The sequence below is a fragment of the Muntiacus reevesi genome, chromosome 18 (genome assembly GCF_963930625.1).
Source record: "Muntiacus reevesi chromosome 18, mMunRee1.1, whole genome shotgun sequence".
In the NCBI taxonomy this organism is placed as follows: Eukaryota; Metazoa; Chordata; class Mammalia; order Artiodactyla; family Cervidae; genus Muntiacus; species Muntiacus reevesi.
This window is the reverse complement of record NC_089266.1, coordinates 29,719,589-29,741,005: the sequence shown is the minus strand read 5'-3', so window position 1 is coordinate 29,741,005 and position 21,417 is coordinate 29,719,589. Positions and strand designations below refer to the sequence as shown.

At 45.5% G+C, this 21,417-nt stretch overlaps 1 non-coding gene across 1 annotated transcript; it reads right to left on the bottom strand.

The window, feature by feature from the left end:
- Positions 1–19,110: 19,110 nt before the first annotated feature.
- LOC136150361 (U6 spliceosomal RNA) lies at positions 19,111–19,217 on the bottom strand. The gene has a single exon (XR_010659796.1). It is a non-coding gene; the product is annotated as a U6 spliceosomal RNA (small nuclear RNA).
- Positions 19,218–21,417: the final 2,200 nt, after the last annotated feature.

Genomic DNA, 21,417 nt, shown 5'->3' with positions numbered 1-21,417 from the left:
TTTTCCCCCAATATACAGCCTTGACGTACTCCTTTTCCTATTTGGAACCAGTCTGTTGTTCCATGTCCAGTTCTAACTGTTGCTTCTTGACCTGCATACAGATTTCTCAGGAGGCAGGTCAGGTGGTCTGGTATTCCCATCTCTTTAAGAATTTTTCACAGTTTGTTGTGATCCACACAGTCAAAGGCTTTGGCATAGTCAATAAAGCAAAAGTAGATGTTTTTCTGGAACTCTCTTGCTTTTTTGATGATCCAGCAGATGTTGGCAACTTGATCTCTGGTTCCTCTGCCTTTTCTAAATCCAGCTTGAGCATCTGGAATTTCACAGGCGTGAAGCTAATATGCATACGTGTTATACCGTATAACAGTATGGTATATTTGTTTGTTCCAAAAGGGGAAGTGAATCTGATTATTGCATAATTTAGAGCATTCTTAAGTAGCCCTCTTGAACCAACTATCCCCAGGAAGCACAACCATTTCCTATAGTTTTCTCCAATAGGCCCTCAAAAGCAGGATAGAACACATTTAATAGAACAAATAAAATATTCAACATTGTCTAATGGAAAGTATGCTGAGTTTTGATGTGCCATCCTTCTGTCACTTAAAATACAGCCTAGCAATGCTGAAAACGACTCTCTCCAAGACAATTCCATCTGTGTGCAACCACACCTAACTGAGTTCATCATGGACTCCTTACACTCAGAAGCCACCTGAGATCATAAATATCTGCTGTTTTAAGTTTGGGCAGTTTATCGTCCGTCAGTAGATAACGAATACAGATTTTGGCCCCAAGCTACCATTTAGTGCTTACTTCGTGTCAGGCATTTTACTAAGCACTATGTAAATATTACCTAATTAAAAAAAAAAAAAACTTTTAATTTTTTATTGGATTAGCCTGGTGGGTTAGAGTCCATGGGGCCTCGAAGAGTCGAACACAGCTAAGCGACTGAGCATGCATGCATAGCTGATTAACAATGTTATGATGGTTTCAGGCGGACAGCAGAGGGACTCAGCCACACACATACATGTACTCATTCTTCCCCAGATTCCCATCCTGTCCAGGCTGCCGTGTAACATTGAGCAGAGTTCCCTGTGCTATACAATAGTTCCTTGTTCTTATCCATTTCAGATATAGTAGAGTATACCTGTCGGTCCCAAACTCCCTTACATCCCTTTCTCCTCATTCTTCTCCTCTGGCAACCATACGTTCATTCTCTACGTCTGCGAGTCTGTTTCTGTTTTGTAAATAATTTCCGAATATTACCTAACTTAATCTTTACATAACATGAAGAGGAAGGAACCATCATTGGACCAGTTTACAAGTCAGGAAATTTTGAGGACCAGAAGTACTTGTGCTAAGTCAACCCAGGATGTTTGAGTCCAAACTTTGGGGTCTTATTAGCTATTCTGTCTTCTCACTTATCTCTTATCTCTTGCCAGTGGGTCCTTGATGGTATCGTTCTCAATGGGGATCATATTGCCTCCCGGAGGAGGAAAATAGGTTCTTGCAAAGTATGAAAATAATCTTAAATACCTCAGTGGTCTGTGGTTCTTCAAACTTCCAACCTCCCTCATGAAATTTTGTTCCTTACACAAATTAATTTCTTTTGGTGGGGGAATGTAAATGAAAAATTTTCTTCTTAAGGGATCGATAAGGACAAAAAGATTGAGAAAGCCTGCTTCATGACAAAGACCACCTCAGACATCTTCTCAAGGGCCCATAGCCTCAGAATAAAAATCTTCCTTGCACACAGCAGATTCTTAGTTAACACTGTTTGATGGATGGATTCTCGTATGTACAAGGCAAATCTACTTTGAAAATAACCACTACAGAAATAACACAAGCCAGAGGGATGCTCTGGACGCCACAGTAAGGCAAGTTCTCAGCAAAGACCAAAGGTACAGACACCCCTGTAGACAACACTCCTGGGAATGAGGTTCAGAGCCAGCCAAGGTGAGTACCACCTGTCAGGAACTGTAAGGGAGAATATTAGTCTACTCTTTTCGATTCCCTGGTGACTGACCTTATTATGCCTGGGCAACATGCCTGACTGCACTTGCTAATCTGTGGATTTCTAAAAGTAGATAATGAGTCCAGACAGCTGGATCTCAAAATGAAACAAGCTAACAGTTTTCAGGAATTGCAGCAGGTGTTTGACAGGTCCTGAGGGGGACCTGGCTCCCTCTTGCTGTGTCCGGGGTAGAGCCCATGTGCTCAGTCTGACTGATCCATGGGCACATTCGCCCATTTACTCCCAAACTAAGGGCCATTCCCTTGGCAACCCTCCAGTCTGAGATAAGGCAGGAAAGTGATGACTGAGGCTCAGGTGTCCCTTCCCATCCTTCCCTCCTAAGCACACGGATAAGTTCTGGGTTATAGAAATCTTAGAAGGATGCTAACAGAGGCTCAGCAAGGCTGATACCACTGCCCTGCAGGACTCAGCTGGTCTGTAACAGAGATGGACCAGGGACCCCAGGGACTGACACTCGACCCAGGGAGTTTCCCATCAGCCTGTGCCTGCTCCCCAGGAAGCCTGCTGGCTGCAACTCATCTCTGGAGCCCCGAGCGTGAAGGAAAACAGTTATTTTCTCCTGGAAAGTTCATGGCTTCATCCTCATTCTCTCTCCCCCCTCCCCACCCAACTTCTGTCTGGTTTGAGTTTACTGTCAAAACACACCCAGTCAAATTACTTGTCTGCAGACGGTTCTGCTGGCCTTGGTGTATCCACAGGAGAGCTGCTAACGACTGTCCTTCCTGCCTGGGCTTCGCTCGTCCTCAGAAGGAACTGCTCATTATCCTGCTCTGACGGCAGCCTGGACCGTCTGGAAGCAGTCAGTCAGGATTCCAGCCACAGAGCTACAGTCCCAGCATCTTCCGTTGGGTCAGATCTCCCCAAGAGCAGCTCTCAGCTCTCGGGGGCCCGTGGACCTGTGGTCCTTCAAGCCAGGCTCCTCGAAGCTTGTTTGGGGGCAGGGGAGTAGGTAGTAGACAGTTTTGTCCATAGATGACTTCCTACCAGGGCCAGCAGCACAATTTTTAAGAGTCCTGTCCAAAATAAAAATAGGGGACCCTTTGTTCAAAAAGCAAAAAAAAATAAAGTCCTTTCTCCTGAAGTATCTCTCTTGATTTGTGTGATTGGCTATTTGTTATTTAGTCGCTAAGTCATGTCTGACTCTTTGTGACCCCATGGATTATAGCCTACCAGGCTGCTCTGTCCATGGGATTCTCCCCCCCCATCTCATCTCCACGGCCACCAATCGGCCCAGACCCCCAGCCTCTCTCTTCTGGGTCACTGCAATAACCTCTCACTGGGCTCCTTGCTTCCAGGCTTCCTCCCACCCCCAATATTCTCCTTGAGCACCATAGTAGGAGTGATACAGTTTTCAAATATAAGTCAGAACACACCATTCCTCTGTTTAAAATCCTCCAGTGATGATTTCCAGGAGCCAACGGGCTTTCTATGACCTACAAGACCTTCGTGGTCTGACACCACATGCCACTTACCACCGCCACCACCATCCCCCACCAGCCCATCTCCTAACAGTCTCCTCCTTCCCTCGGCTCCAGCTACACTGGCCACCTTGCTGTCCATCAATTATGCCTGACACCCTTGCTCAAGGACCTTCACAGTGGCTATTGACTCTGCATAAATCTGCCTTCCCTTCGCCCTCCTAACACCTCTTTCACAGCTTTGCTCACATAGCACCCTCTCCATGAGACCTGGTTTTTCCCCTAAAATTGCAGTCTGCCAGCTTCCCGCCCACATGCTCTGTGCCTTTTCCCTCAACTGTGCTCCCGGGCTCCAACATACTGTATACTTAACTTACTTAACATTTTAACTCCTTGTTGTCTGTTTCCCTCCTTTAGAGTGTCAGCTCCATGGGGGCAGGGATTTTCCCAAACACGTGTGTGCCTGGCACACAGTCCATCTTCCATCATTCTTGATGTGTCAGGAAGTATTTGAAAGCTCCTGCTGTTAGAAAATGTTGTAAAGGAAAAGATGGTGGAGGGCTCCTGGGAGCGTATTTCTCCTTCTCTTCTTCTTCTTCTTCTTCTCCTTCTCCTCCTCCTCCTTCTTCTTTTCTCTCTCTCTCTCTCTCTCTTTCTCGATTAAACTTGCCTTTGGGCAATCTGGCTGCTCCACAGTCAAGGATAATTGATACGCCCCACTTCACTGCCCAAGGGTGTGACTTCAGATCATATTTCTTCTGTGTCCAGATTACGACTCCCAGGGCTTATACCACAAACTGAAAGAAGGGCATTTTTTCTCTCCCTCCCATGGTTAAGTCCCCAAACCATGAAGAAATCTGCCTGCCGTAGAGGACTCTGTGCTGCTCACAAACGCCTCACCGGTAAGAAACCCAGGCCTGGGGTCTGGGAGGTCCGTGGAGTGGAAGGGTCCTGTCTCCGGCTGCTGCAGAGCTGTTGCTCTCAGGATTTGATGAAGAGTTGCATGCACTTTGGGTGATCCTCAGGAGCTGATCTAGGCTTCCAACACTGCAGTTCTTTTATAATATAAGGCATAAATGCAAGCAAGTGCCAAAAAATGGCATATGCTTCCCCAAAAGTGTAGTCTTTATTCCAGGAAGCCGAGTGAAGTGAAAGTGTTAGTCCCTGAGTTGTGTCTGACTCTTTGCGACCCCATGGACTATATAGCCCACCAGCCTCCTCTGTCCATGAGATTTCCCAGACAAGAATACTGGAGTGGGTGGCATTCCCTTCTCCAGGGGATCTTCCCAACCCAGGGATCCAATCCAGGTCTCCTGCACTGCAGGCAGATTCTTTACCGTCTGAACCACTATGGAAGCCCAGAGCAGAAGATATTTCACCATGACACCTGAGCCTTCTTCTTGGGGTCATCTAGATCCTTACTATTAAGCTAGGAATCACTAGACAAGAGTGCCCTCTCTTACGATAATTTCTCTTCCAAGATCATGAGCTCATTTTCTGACAACTGGCCCCAATAGGACAACCTCAGCCCATTGAATGGGTTATAATAACTTTGAACCTCACATCAAAAGAGCATCCCCTTTCCCCTCCCAGAAAGTCCTCTTACCAGGGTAGGGATGGTTCTATTCACCCACAAGAATGGGACACCTCCAGCTGGCCCAGCCAAAATATTCTGTAATTGATTGCCCGGGTATTCTGGTAACCTCTGCAGTACAAAAGAGACTAGTCAAGGTGTCTTGCTATCTCTGCACCCTTACAAAGGGGAACTATCCCGTAAGAGGGAAAACCTTTCAATCCTGGGTTCATTCTCCTAAACTTATGACCAGAGGGGAAAGACACATTAGGTTGTCAGCAACTAGAATTTAATTCTGCTGTATGCTGGGTCCCAGGAGCTGGTTCAATAACCCACCTATTTCCACTGAATTCGTGTGTTTTTTTTTTTCTCAAAATAAATAAGAACTCTCTTGGTCTCTGTCAATCGAAAAAGGCAACAATTACATCTAAAATACTATTTTCTATCCATGATTTGGTGCAGTTGCCAAATGGAAGGGTTTTTTTCGGCCAGAGCCATTTTGCTCACTCATCAGGATGGAAACAGGAAAGGGGAACATTCCAGGGCACAAGCCTTAAATCCCTTGAGAGCATCTCAGAGTGTGCCATGCCAGCCTTTGCAGGGATCTGATGAGCTCCTTGCATGCAACGTTCAGGCGCTTTTAAGGACCCAAGTTGAAATGATCCCACCCCAGTAGGCTGCTTGAGTAATTTTTACATCAGCACTTTTAGGCACTGCTTCCCCGGATAACCTCAGCCCTGGGACAGAGACGACATACTCTTTTAGGACCCCACTCCCCGAAATCTTTTTCAGAACTCCAATAAAGATCTTTTTTCTTATTTATTTTTATTGAAGCATAATTGATTTATGGGCTTCCCACGTGGCACTAGTTGTAAAAAAAAAAAAAAAAACCCACCTGCCAATATAGGAGATATAAGAGACCTGGGTTCCATCCCTGGGTCAGGAAGATCCCCCAGAGGAGGAAATGGCAACCCACTCCAGTATTCTTGCCTGGAGAATCCCTTGGACAAAGGAGCCTGGTGGGCTACAGTCCACGGGGTCGAAAAGAGTCGGACACGACTGAAGCCACTGAGCGCAGCACAGTGCATGGATAGATGATTTACGATGTTAATTCCTGTTATACAGCAAAGCCATTTGGTTATACATTTGTATACATTCTTCTTTTTAATATTCTTTTCCAGTTTGGTTTATCATAGGATTTTTCTCTCTCATCACAATTGTCATTCAATTAATTTAAAATTACATCTATAACTACATTGTGCAGCTTCCCTGGTAGCTCAGACGGTAAAGAGACTGCCTGCAATGCAAGAGACCTGAGTTAGATCCCTGGGTTGGGAAGATCCCCTGGAGGAGGGCATGGCAACCCACTCCAGTGTTCTTGCCTAGAGAATTCCATGGCCAGAGGAGCCTGGTGGGCTATAGTCCATGGGGCCGTAAAGAGTTGGACCTGACTGAGTGACTAACTGCACTGCATTGCAGCTTTTAAAATAGTAACAGTATCTATACATTGTAATTCATTTTATGTTTTAATCTTATCTATTTTATTTTATGTCTCAAAAAATACTCTTCTGAGAAAGACTGCATGGACTTTGAAGCTCCTAGAAAACAGGGATGGTGTTTGGTTTCTATCACGACTCAGTCCCAAGGATGGATGTCAATGGTAGCTGTTGAGCTACTATTTCTCAGAAGAATAAGTGGTTGAAAGACTCTGCTATCTTAATTTTTCAAGGCTGAAAATTAATCTAAAAGTTGAAAATTGTTGGAAATATAGAGTAGCTAAAAAGACTAAGACATGACCACATTTTACCGCTTCATGCATTTTGACTTGTCAGCATCATAGAATCTCTTTATTGGAATGTAGTTGCTTTACAATATTGAATTAGTTTCTGTTGTACAGCAAAGTGAATCAGCTATAAGTATGCACCTGTCTCCTCCCTCTGTAGCCTCCCTCCCACCCACCTGCCATCCAACCCCTCTAAGTCATCACAGAACACTATGCGGAGCTCCTATGTGATACAGCAAAAAGTGACTTTGCACTGATTTCTTTTCTCTAACTCTTCTTCATCCTCAGTGGGAAGAGGGAAGAGGGGGAAGGAGCAACTCAGAGGGACCCAGAGGTGCCCTGTAAGTCCCAAATGGCGATCTACCCACTCTAAAACCCAGGAGCAAAAGGGGTGGCTTGCCCACATAAAAGGACCCAGGGCACCTCTGGATTTTTAAATGTAGGTGCCTACCCTCGAGGAGCTTATTCTCAGTGAGGGAAGCAGACCACACATAGGACAAATAACATAGCTGGGAGTTTCACTAGCAACAGGTACCAAAGGGAAGTGAAAGCGAAAGTCACTCACTCGTGTCCGATTCTTGGTGACCCCCATGGACCACAGACTTCATGGAATTCTCCAGGCCAGAACACTGGAATGGGTAGCCATTCCCTTCTCCAGGGGATCTTCCCAACCCAAGGATCGAACCCAGGTTTCCCACATTGCAGGTGGATTCTTTACCAGCTGAGCCACAAGGGAAGCCCAAGAATACTGGAGTGGGCAGCCTATCCCTTCTCCAGGGGATTTTCCCGACCCAGAAATCAAACCGGGTCCTCCTGCATTGCAGGCGGATTCTTTACCAACTGAGCTATCAAGGAAGCTCTAAGACATAAGGCTTTGAACCCCGGTTTTCGGATAAATCCTAGTGATCCAGTGATGTATTTCCTTAAGAATGTTTTTGTAACTTTCAAAAGATATTTTTTCCCTCTTTAACCCTGGATGACATACAACACCCTCTTCTCCTTTCTACAGATTTTGACACCATCATTCCATCTCATGCTGAGCTGCAGTAGGAGCTTTGCTGGGGCAAATTCAACTCTGGAACATTCTTTGCCACAAATCACAGCTGCCACCAGGACTGCCTTGCCAACTCCCCCAGGCTCCCCTAAAACAACATTCCATCCTCAGGACCCTGCCAGGACAGTGCCAATCAAGAGTGGAAAGATGTACCAAGAAATATTGGAGACACCACAGAAAAACAGGTGTTCCCAAACATCCCCCGAGAGCCTGCGCTGAGGCATATCGAACGACCCAGGGAAAAACACATGGGATAATGGGTCATTTGTTAAAACCTGCCCATAAATCCCACAGGACAATGCCACATTGTCAGGCTGCCCCCTCATAACAATTCCCTGCTGATAACACTGGTATGTATGTGGCTTGGAGACGCCCCAGTGAAGACAACCCTGGTGCCCTGGAATATTCGGTGAGCTCAGGCTTGCCAAGTCCATCCTATGAGGTGAGTCATAAAGCTCGACAGCTTTATTTTTTTTACTCCCTGCAGCCAGGATTGTGTCAGCTCTAGTGTAAGCCTAGGAGCATCTCTTGTGGTCTGATTTGAGGGGACTGTGAGCTTCATCCAAGTCCTCTCCTCCGTCTCCTCATGACCTTCCATCGGAGCAGAGGGATGACCTAGTGAAAACCAGAATCCTATGAGAACAGGAGTATTCATGGAAGTTATCACCCAAAAATGCTAGGTTTAGAAAAGACTCTGGGGATTATCCAGCATAAACATCACTAAGCACAGATAAGCAAGCAGACCCGTGTGTGTGTGTGTGTTAGTTGCTTAGCCATGTCGACTCCTTGCAACCCCACGGACCGCAGCCCACCAGGCCCCTCCGTCCATGGGATTCTCCAGGCAAAAGCACTGGAGTGGGTTGCCATTTCCTCCTCCAAAAGAAACTACAGAAAGAAAGAAAGTGAAGTCGCTCAGTCATGTCCAAACCCTTTGCAACCCCACGGACTGTAGCCTAACAGGCTCCTCCGTCCATGGAATCTTCCAGGCAAGAGTACTAGAGTGGGTTGCCATTTCCTTCTCCTGTGGTTGGTTCTTAATGTCCCTCACCTCCCTGATCCATGCCCTTTGACCCCAAAGCTGACCTGTGTATCCTAGAGGATGCTGTAGAAATAAGGACTTGTGACTTCTGAGGTCTAGCCAAGGAAGACCTCACAGCTTGGCTGAGGTTCTCCGGGTCACTCGCACTCAAGGAATCTGGCCCCCATATCCTGAGGACACTCCAGCAGCCCCAGAGAGGGCTTCACATGGCTGAGGACTGAGGTCTGCGACCGTGGGCAGCAGCGGTCACAGGAGTGAGCTGTCTGGAAGAAACGTCTTCCCGCCCCCATGGAGCCTTTCAATGAGCAGAGTTGGAGACCCTGGGCTGGACTGCCCAGTGAGGGCCTCTGAATTCCTGAGCCCAGAGATTCTGAGATCATACATGATCATTATTATTTTTTTTTTTTTTTGGAATTCTTTTTTTTTTTTCATTTATTTGTATTAGTTGGAGGCTAATTACTTTACAATATTCTAGTGGGTTTTGTCATACATTGACATGAATCAGCCATGGAGTTACACGTATTCCCCATCCCAATCCCCCCTCCCACCTCCCTCTCCACCCGATTCCTCCGGGTCTTCCCAGTGCACCAGGCCTGAGCACTTGTCTCATGCATCCAACCTGGGCTGGTGATCTGTTTCACCCTAGATAATATACATGTTTCAATGCTGTTCTCTCGAAACATCCCACCCTCACCTTCTCCCACAGAGTCCAAAAGTCTGTTCTGTGTACTTCTGTGTCTCTTTTTCTGTTTTGCATATAGGATTATCGTTACCATCTTTCTAAACTCCATATATATGTGTTAGTATGCTGTAATGTTCTTTATCTTTCTGGCTTACTTCACTCTGTATAATGGGCTCCAGTTTCATCCATCTCATTAGAACTGATTCAAATGAATTCTTTTTAATGGTTGAGTAATATTCCATGGTGTATATGTACCACAGCTTCCTTATCCATTCGTCTGCTGATGGGGATCTAGGTTGCTTCCATGTTCTGGCCATTATAAACAGTGCTGCGATGAACATTGGGGTGCACGTGTCTCTTTCAGACATGATCATCATTTTAAGGCACTAAACCTGGAGCAATTTGTAACACAGCCATACTTAATATAACACCCAGAGCAGGGATAGGACAGTTACAAAATGACAACAGTAAAGAATTATCTTTCTGATTAAAGTGCATCCTTGTTTCCAAGGCCCACAAGGCTTCACATCAATGCAATAGGCTCTGACGAGGTCTGACCGTCAGCTCAGTGCACACCTGTTGGTTGCCTCCTACTAATTTCCCAAGTGCTCCCCACCTTCTCCCCCCCGCAAAGATGTTTATCATCCCACTTTACAGTCTGACTGGCACTCTGCTGCCCTGTGCTAAGTTGCTTCAGTCGTGTCCTACTCTTTGCGACCCCATGGACTGTAGCCTGCCAGGTTCCCCTGTCCATGGGATTCTCCAGGCAAGAATACTGGAGTGGGTTGCCACACCCTCCTCCAGGGGATCTTCAGACCCAGGAATCAAACCTGCATCTCTTACATCTCCTGCATCAGCAGGTGGATTCTTTACTACTAGTACCACTTGGGAAGCCCCAGCTATCTCTGCCCCCAGCACTTCACAAAGGTGAATGTTTCTTGTTGGTCAACTCTCAGCTCAAAAGTCACTTCGGAGAGGTTACCAGGTCACCAATCCGGAGGAAGTCCCTCCTCCTCCCCCTCCCCGCATTGCTACCCTCCCTCTGCCGAACATCTCACAGGGGATGCTCTTCCCAGCACCGCCACACTCTGAGCTTATCTCACACACTCCTGTGGTGACTTGGTTATGGTATTTCCCCAACAGATACAAATTTCACAAAAGTGCTTTGTTCATCTTGTTTTCTTCTGAATCCCTAGAAGTCAGAAAGGGAAAAACAAATCGCATATTATGCATTTACATGGCATCTAGAAAGATGGTATTCATGAATCTATTTGCAGGGCAGCAATGGAGATGCAGACTTAGAACAGACTTGTGGATTCAGTGGGGGAAGGAGAGGGTGGGACAAACTGAGAGAGTAGCATTGAAACATACACATTATCGTATGTAAAACAGACAGCCAGTGGGAATTCACCATATGATCCAGGGAGCTCAAATCAGACGCTCTGTGACAACCTAGAGGGGTGGGATGGGATGGAGGGCTGGGAGGGAGGTTCAAGAGGAAGGGGACATATGTATACCCATGGCCAATTCACGTTGATATATGGCAGAGACCAAGACAAAATTGTAAAGTGATTATCTGCCAATTAACAATAAATAAATTTTTAAAATATTAATAAAAAACCATTTTAAAAAAGTGTTGCTCAAGCATTCAACAATATTTGTAAAAAGAGGAATGAAGACTAGGCATTGGGAAAGGAGAAAGACAAGAAGAGAAAGAGGGAAGGGAGGGAAGGAGAGACAGAGGAATGACAGGCAGGAAGCTGAAGGAGTGAGCCATGTCTTTGAAATCTTTACGAAAAACAGTAGCCCCTCTTCTAATTAACATACCTCAAATGAACGCCTACTTTGCACAGACAAGTCTTGTGCAAGCTGCTGAGGACAGAAAGTAGCCACACGCCTTGCCTTTCAAGGAGAACTTGACCTTGAATTAACTGATCAGAATGCCTTTCAGTGGCTTGGAAGTCAAGAACCAAGGAAGCGGAGAAATCTGAAAGGAGAGGCGCACGGGGTGGGAGCGGTGGGTGGGATTTGGGGGGCAGGGCGTCTCCAGCCAGGTTGCCAGGAGTTGAGAGAAGTACTGCGGGAAGAGTCCAGAAAGAGTTCTGGCCAGATTTGCAAATGATTTCCAAATTGTCTGTAGAACCAGCCAGAAACACAGAGTTGAGTTAAGAACCTATAGTCTTTGAACAAGTCAATGCTTCATGGGCACCTCTGAAAAATGAGACCTTTTTGTTTTTGGTCTCTGAACAGGGGCTGAAAAGGCCACATCCTCTGAGTCCTCAGTAAGAACGCGCTTCCGCTCACAGCCCCTAAGAGCCCCTGATTCCCTAACCATCTCCTTCATCCTTGGATGGAACCAGGTGGTGTTGGTACAGAAGGAGGTGGCTGAGCAAGGAAAAGAGATGCTTCTAAGCAGCGTGTCAGGTCCTTCTGAAGGGAACAAAACAAGTTACATTGTTTGAATCATAAAAAAATCTAGGAAAAAAATCTCAATGAGACCTCTGGCCCACAACACCCCAGAGTTCTGGGTCAGTATCACCCACTCGTTTGTCTCTGTGATTGTTTCTATAATCATTTCACTTATTTGTGTAACAGCAGGAAGAAAAGATCTGGTCCACTTGGACTTGTTTCCCATCCTGGGCAGGCTTGTATATCTCACTTACAGAACCAGTTTTACAAAATGCATCTTTAGAGTCTAAATCCCAGAAGGGAGAGGCTGCTGTGGAAAAGAGACCCAAAAAATGAAGTCCTGAAATGAATTTCAAAAAAGGAAACTTTGGGCCAAAGATGAAAGGCCTTCTTAACTGGGAAAATCTATTAGAATATGTAATACTCTCTCAAGAACAGAAGCCCCCTTCCTTACATTATTTAACACAAGGGAGAACAAAGGGCAGGAGAACATACATTGATCCTGCTTCAGCCCCTGAGAGCATAGGAAAGATGACCTAATGGTGATTTCCTATTGCTAATTGACACGATCATTTGAATCTGAAAACATTAGAAAGTAATGAACCGGACTCTCCCCGTGGCAGGAGGGCGAGTGGGCGGCGCCTTTGGCTTTTCTGAAGCTCTTGATAGAGGGAAGAGGACATCTAAGCAATTCCGCATGCCACAGGATGGGCTCAAGCTCGGACACAGCTACGGTGTCCAGAAGAGGGTCTCCGTGCCCAAGTGCCAGAGCCCAGAGCCCAGAGCCAGCCCACAGCTCCTCCTAAATGCAATCAGACTCAGAGCGCCTAAGAAACAAATCTTCCCAGAAATAAGAAAACAGAAGGGGAAATGTTTAGTCTTGTCTTTCTAAAAGCCCCAGCCCAAGCTTTGTTCCTGTCCTGGGGGCAGAGCTAAAGTGGCATTCGACAGCAGACACGCATGCCACAGGATTATGGCACAGCTAGGGACCTCTCCGGAGTCACGGAATCTCAGGCCTGGAGGGAGCCTCCAGCTTTACCTAACAGTGCACCTCCTCCTCGCTTGAAGGGAGCCATGCCCCAGAACGGAGCCAGAATCCAGGGAGCTTTTGGGAACAGCATGAGAGCCGGGTATTGGTACTCACCTGAGGCTTGAGTTTAATGAAAGAAAGGGCCTCGAAAACATCGGGAAGGAGAAAGAAAGCACAGCAAATATTATTAGAATCTGAACAACATGGGGCTCCCGTAAAACATTCCTCATTTGTGTGCAGACCGCATCACACTTCTTCTAGCCCAAGGCTTAAGTAGATGCTCTCTGAAGGTTGAGTTCCTCTGTGGGGTGAAGAGGACCTGGGAGGCGCAATTTGGGGCAGGGCAGGGTGGCGGGAGGTTGGGGGAGTTACAATCTGGGACCATGCATTTTCCATCTGAAAATGGAAACACAGTACCAACTTGAAAAGTTTTAAGAGTGGAAACGAATGAGGGCTTTCAGACCTAAGGTGGGGACGGAAACCCTGGTCCCCTTGGTGGCAGTGATAATTCACACCTATCAGATAGAAGCCACATTCCTTCTGCTCTGGGTCCTCAGAGGGCTGCCTCAGTCACCAAGGGGAGAGTGACTGGCCCAAGTGCTCGGGCCAGCAGGGTGAGAGCTGGGCTTTTGCTTGGGTGGAAGAAATTACAAATGCTGAGCTTCCCTGATGGCTCAGGCAGTAAAGAGTCTGCCTTGCAATGCAGGAGACCCGGCTTTGATCTCTGGGTCGGGAAGATCCCCTGGAGAAGGAAATGGCAACACATTCCAGTATTCTTGCCTGGGAGATCCCATGGACAGAGGAGCCTGGTGGGCTACTGTCCACAGAGTCAGAAAGAGTCCGACATGACTGAACAACTAACACTTTCACTTTGACTTGGAGGCTGAGGCCTGCACAGCAGCATTAAACCTCCTCAGGCCCCCTGCCCACTCCAGGGCTTGCTCATTTTCACCAAAAAGCAGGAACCTCTGAGGGTCCCCTTGCAGGCCCCAGGGCACCGGGCTGAGCCTTCCAGGCATCTCTGTTAGAGCCAGGGACGCCTCAGGGCTGCAAGCTTTGAAGGGAGGCAGGGCGGGTGCAGGAAGAGCTCCTTCCTTCCGAGGCTTCAGCAGGGGGGAGGGGTGCGGACCAAGGCTCCCCCCTCCCTCACCCAGGGGGATTAAGGATGCTGCATTGTCCTCGGGCCCCTGGGCCCAGCATTTGCATACATCAAGTCCCTGAGCTGGCACGGTGAGGCAGGCTGCACCTGCTGCCCGGGGTTCCCAGGCTGCCGCCAGTCAGACCTTGCAGGTGATCCCTTTGGGTCCTTACAGACTGGGGTCCAGGCTTGGGGTGGAAAAGTGATGGAGAAGGGAAGCTGACACATGGTACACGCATGTCCCTCCGGACGGCTGCAAGTGGTCAGGGGTCTGGGAAAGCCTGGGCTTTGAATCAAGGGAGCTCTTTTCAACAAGCCTTTATGTGAAGAGCCCTCCAACCTCCTAAGCCTCATTGAACTTGAAAAGCTACAAGCTCCCTTTCTTTCCGGAGACCCTCTGGCCTCTTCCCTTATCTCTTTCATCGAAGCCATTGTTAGGGGCTGCATTAGTGGGAATCGGGATCCCCCCTCCCCATCCCAAGAAGGCGCGTATCATATCCCAGATGTAAGAGCTGTAGAACAAAGGTCTGAGCCATCCGGAGAGGGTGGGGGGAGCCCAGGTCACGACTCAGGGGATTCAGGCCCTCACCAGTGCTTTTCCATGTAAATAACATTTTTCAGATAACAAACTGCTTAAAAATACAGAAAGTACATTATTGCTCAGAACGACAATTTCCATTTGACAGGTGATGAAACTGAGGCTGGTCAACAACGTCCATCATGGGTATGTCTTGGACCAAAGCCCCGGAATTCAGACTCTGGGTCCTGCATTCTCCTGCCACGTGGCATCGCGTGTGCAAAACACCAGGGAAAAGAATTTTAGGACAGAATCTCATCTGGTTTTGTGCTGAAACAGGACTGAGTCACAGGACTCAGTACACCTGTGATGTATCATTTGGTCTCAGAATATTTTTCTAGCAAATCAATGAAAAGAATTTAATGAGCAGGGGAGTTATGTGGGCCTGGCGACTGTACACCAGGACTCCGGGTAAGCTGCTCCCGAAGAATCATTAGCAAATGAATGGCTTATTCAAGTGCCCCTAGGGACTGGATTGGGGCCTGCTGGGTCTCCCAAGGAAGCCCCACCAGCTGGCCCCCAGCCTGTCCCCTCCCTTCCCCCACTCTCTTTCCTTCTGGAGCCCCGGGCACTCCACCATCCTTAACGTTTGTTCTCCAAAATCAGGAAGGGTCAGAACACCAACTGCCGGCAGTTGTTGGCCAATTGGCCTCATTTTAATGTCATTGGCTTTTAGCCCGCTGTTATCTCTCACAATGATTTGCATTCAAAAAAAAAAAAAAAACTAGTTAATTTACATAGAGCAAACACACCCTTAAGGTTTTCCCTGGTGGCTCAGCAGTAAAGAATCTGCCTGCAGTGCAGAGCCTCTGGAGATGCGGTTCGATACTGGGAAGATCCCCTGGAGGAGGGCATGGCAACCCATTCCAGCATTCTTGCCTGAAGAATCCCATGGACAGAGGAATGGGGTCCCAGAGAATTAGACATGACTGAAGAGACTGAACATGCACACATGCACCCTTGTAAAATGAACAGTTCTAGGAGTTTCAAGACATCATACCATGTTGCAACCAGCACCACTATCAAGACACAGAACAGCTCCATCACCCCCTAAAATTCCTCCCTACCCATTGGTAGTCAACCAGCACCACTATCAAGACACAGAACAGCTCCATCACCCCCTAAAATTCCTCCCTATCCATTGGTAGTCAACCCCACTCCCACCCACTGGGACCATTCTTCTGTCTTTTTGAGAAGGTCGTAAAAATGGAGTCACATTGATGTTACCTGTAGAGTCTATCTGCTTCTGTTTTTAGCGTGATGCTTGGGAGATTTATCTAGCCCTTGTATGGATCAAATCTGCATTCCTTTTTTTCTTGGTAAATAAAATTCCATTGCATGGAAAGACTGTTGTTCTGTGGATAGAAGCCCTCCAGGGTCCCCTGTCCTTCACTATCTCCCGGAGTTTGCTCAAACTCATGTCCATTGAGTCAGCGATGCTATCTAACCATCTCATCCTCTGTTGCCCCCGCTTCTCCTTTTGCCTTCAATCTTTCCCAGAATAGGGTTTTTTCCAATGAGAATTTCTCTCCAATGGAAGGACAGCATGTGGTTATTCATTCATCAGTTGAAGGACATTTGGATTGTTACCAGTTTTGAGAAATTTTGAATCAAGTGTCTGTAGACATTTGCATATAGGTTTTTGTGTGAACATGTCTTTATTTCTCTTGGGTAAATGCCCAGATATGGGATTGCTCATCATAAGGTTGGTGTATGTTTAACTTTACAGAAACCGTCAAGTTCCATCTCCAAGGGGCCTGTGTAACACTGTAGTGGTGTGTCGTGAGAGTTCCAGTTGCTCCACAATCTAGGGTTGTCTCTTATTATTATTGTTTGCCCACCTAACAGGTGTGTGGTAGTATCTCATTGTGATTTTAATGTGTATTTCTCTAATGACTAATGATATTGCTTTGTGTGTGTCTGGGTATTTTAAGATCTTACTTATCAGAGTAGTTTAGGTTCACAGCACAATTGAGAAGTTACAGAGATTTTGCACATACCCCCTGTTCCTACCTCCTTCTCTCAATATCCCCCAATAGAGTGGCACGTTTGTTAAATTTGCTACAATTGATGAACCTACAATGACATGACACTGTCTCCCAAAGTCTGCAGTTTACAGTAGGGTTCATGCCTGGTACTGTATATTCTGCAGGTTTGGACAAATGAATTAAGTGCCATTCATAGTGTTTTCACTGCCCTGAACATCCTGTGTGCTCCATCTCCATAGCTGTGCCTTTTTCAGACTGTCATGCAATTGGAATTAAACATATGCACCCTTTTCAGACTGGTTTCTTACACTTAGTAACATGCACTTCAAGTTCCTCCATATCTTTTCATGGTTTGATAGCTCATTATTTTTTTCGTGCTGAATAATATTTCACTGTCTGCATGGGCCACAGCTTATTTGTCTTTTTGCCTACCCCATCTAAGAATATCTTGGCTGCTTCCAAATTTTTCTTAAGCTTTCATTATGGAAATTTTTGAGCAAATAAAAAAGTAGACAGAAGACTATAGTGAACTTACTGTATCTATCACCTAACTTCAAAAATTATCAATACATGGCAATCTTGTTTCATCTTTACACCTTATTCATTTCTCCCCAGCCCCAGAACAATTTGAAGCAAATTCTAGACATGAACCATTTATAAATATTTCAGTATCTACCTCCAGAGATAGGATTTTTTTAAAGCGTAATCATAATACCACTTTCAGTTTTTAAAATGCACAGTAAATCCTTAATATATCAAAGGTTTTATAGCATTCATATTTTTTCAATTGTCTTATACAGCTTTTTAAAGTAAAGTTTGAGTGTTGGTCCATTTGGTTGATATGTCTCCCTAGGTTCAAAGATTCTCCTTTCAAATCTTTCTTTCTTCTCACAGAGTTGGATTGAAGAAACTAGGATATTTGACATATAGAATTTCTCCAGTCTGGATTTTGCAGTTTTAGGCACTTTGGAATTTCCCATAGTGTCTTTAATTTTTTTTTCATTTATTTTTATTAGTTGGAGGCTAATTACTTTACAATATTCTAGTGGGTTTTGTCATACATTGACATGAATTAGCCATGGATTTACATGTATTCCCCATCCCGATCTCTCCTCCCACCTCCCTCTCTACCCGATCCATCTGGGTCTTCCCAGTGCACCAGGGACCGAGCACTTGTCTCATGCATCCAACCTGGGCTGGTGATCTGTTTCACCCTTGATAGTATACATGTTTCAATGCTGTTCTCTCGAAACATCCCAGCCTTGCCTTCTCCCACAGAGTCCAAAAGTCTGTTCTGTACGTCTGTGTCTCTTTTCTGTTTTGCATATAGGGTTATCATTACCATCTTTCTAAATTCCATATATATGTGTTAGTATACTGTAATGGTCTTTATCTTTTTGGTTTACTTCACTCTGTATAATGGGCTCCAGTTTCATCCATCTCATTAGAACTGATTCAAATGAATTCTTTTTAATGGCTGAGTAATATTCCATGGTGTATATGTACCACAGCTTCCTTATCCATTTGTCTGCTGATGGGCATCTAGGTTGCTTCCATGTCCTGGCTATTAGAAATAGTGCTGCGATGAACACTGGGGTGCATGTGTCTCTTTGAGATCTGGTTTCCTTGGTGTGTATGCCCAGAAGTGGGATTGCTGGGTCATATGGCAGTTCTATTTCCAGTTTTTTAAGAAATCTCCACACTGTTCTCCATAGCGGCTGTACTAGTTTGCATTCCCACCAATAGTGTAGAGGGTTCCCTTTTCTCCACACCCTCTCCAGCATTTATTGCTTGTAGACTTTTGGATAGCAGCCATCCTGACTGGCGTGTAATGGTACCTCATTATGGTTTTGATTTGCATTTCTCTGATAATGAGTGATGTTGAACATCTTTTCATGTGTTTGTTAGCCATCTGTATGTCTTCTTTGGAGAAATGTCTGTTTAGTTCTTTGGCCCATTTTTTGATTGGGTCATTTATTTTTCTGGAATTGAGCTGCAGGAGTTGCTTGTATATTTTTGAGATTAATCCTTTGTCTGTTGCTTCGTTTGCTATTATTTTCTCCCAATCTGAGGGCTGTCTTTTCACCTTGCTTATAGTTTCCTTTGTTGTGCAAAAGCTTTTAATTTTCATTAGGTCCCATTTGTTTATTTTTGCTTTTCTTTCCAATATTCTGGGAGGTGGGTCATAGAGGATCCTGCTGTGATTCATGTCGGAGAGTGTTTTGCCTATGTTCTCCTCTAGGAGTTTTATAGTTTCTGGTCTTACATTTAGATCTTTAATCCATTTTGAGTTTATTTTTGAGTATGGTGTTAGAAAGTGATCTAGTTTCATTCTTTTACAAGTGGTTGACCAGTTTTCCCAGCACCACTTATTAAAGAGGTTGTCTAAAAATATGGAACGCTTCAGGAATTTCTGTGTCATCCTTGTGCAGGGGCCATGCTAATCTTCTCTGTATCGTTCCAATTTTAGTATACGTGCTGCCAAAGCGATCACCCCATAGTGTCTTTAAAAGGAACCAGGCATTTTGTGTAAATAAGCAGTTAGATCCAGAGGGAGCAAATTTAAACTGCACCCAAATTAATTTGTGGGTGTTTACAAAATGGTGACAGTCATATTCTCCATTCATTTATTAGCTGAAATACTTCTTAACATATCACTGCTTCTTTAGTGCCACATGTCATATGGGCTTCCCATGTGGCACTAGTGGTAAAGACCCCACCTGCTGATGCAGGAGACATAAGAGATGCGGGTTTGATCCCTGGGTCAGGAAGATCCGCTGGAGGAAGGCATGGCAACCCACTCCAGTATTCTTGCCTGGGATATCCCATGGACAGAGGAGCCTAGTGGGCTACAGTCCATACCGTCACAAGGAATCCAACACAACTGAAGTGACTTAGCATGCCTGTACACCCAGGCTCTCCTATGAGGTCTTTGGATGTTCTGTTGCTCCGTCCACAAGCCTGAGAGCCTCGGGCATCAGAAGGTCAACAGAAAAACCCCTCACATGACACTGTGTCTACAGGCAGCCAGCAGAGGGGAGAAGGTGATGCTAGGTAAGAGGGAGAGAGGTTTCACTCTGTGACCTGAACCAATAGGTTGACCTGAACCAACAGGTTGACTTGAAGCAATAGGTGACCTAATAGGACTAATAGGTAGATAGTAATATCACAATGGTGTGATCACTCACCTAGAACCAGACATCCTGGAATGTGAGGTCAAGTAGGCCTTAGGAAGCATCATTACAAATAAAACTAGTGGAGATGATGGAATTCCAGCTGAGCTATTTCAAATAATCCTGAAAGATGATGCTCTGAAAGTGTTACACTCAATATGCCAGCAAATTTGGAAAACTTAGCAGTGGCCACAGGACTGAAAAAGATCAGTTTTCATTCCAATTCCAAAGAAAGGCAATGCCAAAGAATGCTCAAACTACCGCACAGTTGCACTCATCTCACAAGCTAGTAATGCTCAAAATTCTCCAACCCACGCTTCAATAGTAAGTGAACTATGAACTTCCAGATGTTCAAGCTGGATTTAGAAAAGGCAGAGGAACCAGAGATCAAATTGCTAACATCCATTGGATCATTGAAAAAGCAAGAGAGTTCCAGAAAATCATCTACTTCTGCTTTATTGACTCTGTCAAAGCCTTCGACTGTGTGGATCACAACAAACTGTGGAAAATTCTGAAAGAGGTGGGAATACCAGACCCCCTGACCTTCCTCCTGAGAAATCTGTATGCGGGTCAAGAAGCAATAGTTACAGCTGGACATGGAATAACAGACTGGTTCCAAATAGGAAAAGGAGTACATCAAGGCTGTATATTGTCACCCTGCTTATTTAATTTATATGCAGAGTACATCGTGATGGACTGGATGAAGCACAAGCTGGAATCAAGATTGCTGGGAGAAATATCAATAACCTCAGATGTGCAAATGATACCACACTTATGGAAGAAAGTGAAGAGGAACTAAAGAACCTCTTGATGAAAGTGAAAGGAGAGTGAAAAAATTGCCTTAAAATTCAACATTCAGAAAACTAAGATCATGGCATCTGATCCCATCACTTCATGGCAAATAGATGGGGAAACAGTGGAAACAGTGACAGACTTTATTTTCTTGGGCTCCAAAAATCACTGCAGGTGGTGACTGCAGCCATGAAATTAAAAGATGCTTGCTCCTTGGAAGAAAAGCTATGACCAACCTAGATAGCATATTAAAAAGCAGAAACATTTCTTTGCCGACAAAAGTCCATCTAGTCAAAGCTTTGATTTTTCCAGTAGTCATGTATTTATGTGAGAGTTGGACTATAAAGAAAGCTGAGCACCAAAGAATTGATGCTTTTGAACTGTGGTATTGAAGAAGACTCTTGAGAGTCCCTTGGCCAGCAAGGAGATCCAACCAGTCCATCCTAAAGGAGATCAGTCCTGATTATTCACTGGAAGAACTGATGCTGAAGCTGAAACTCCAATACTTTGGCCACCTGTTGCAAAGAGCTGACTCATTTGAAAAGACCCTGATGCTGGGAAAGATTGAATGCAGGAGGAGAAGGGGACAACAGAGGATGAGATGGTTGGATAGCATCACCGATTCAAAGGGCATAAGTTTGAGTAAGCTCTGGGAGTTAGTGATGAACAGGGAAGCCCAGCATACTGCAGTCCATGGTGTCGCAAAGAGTCAGACATGACTGAGTGACC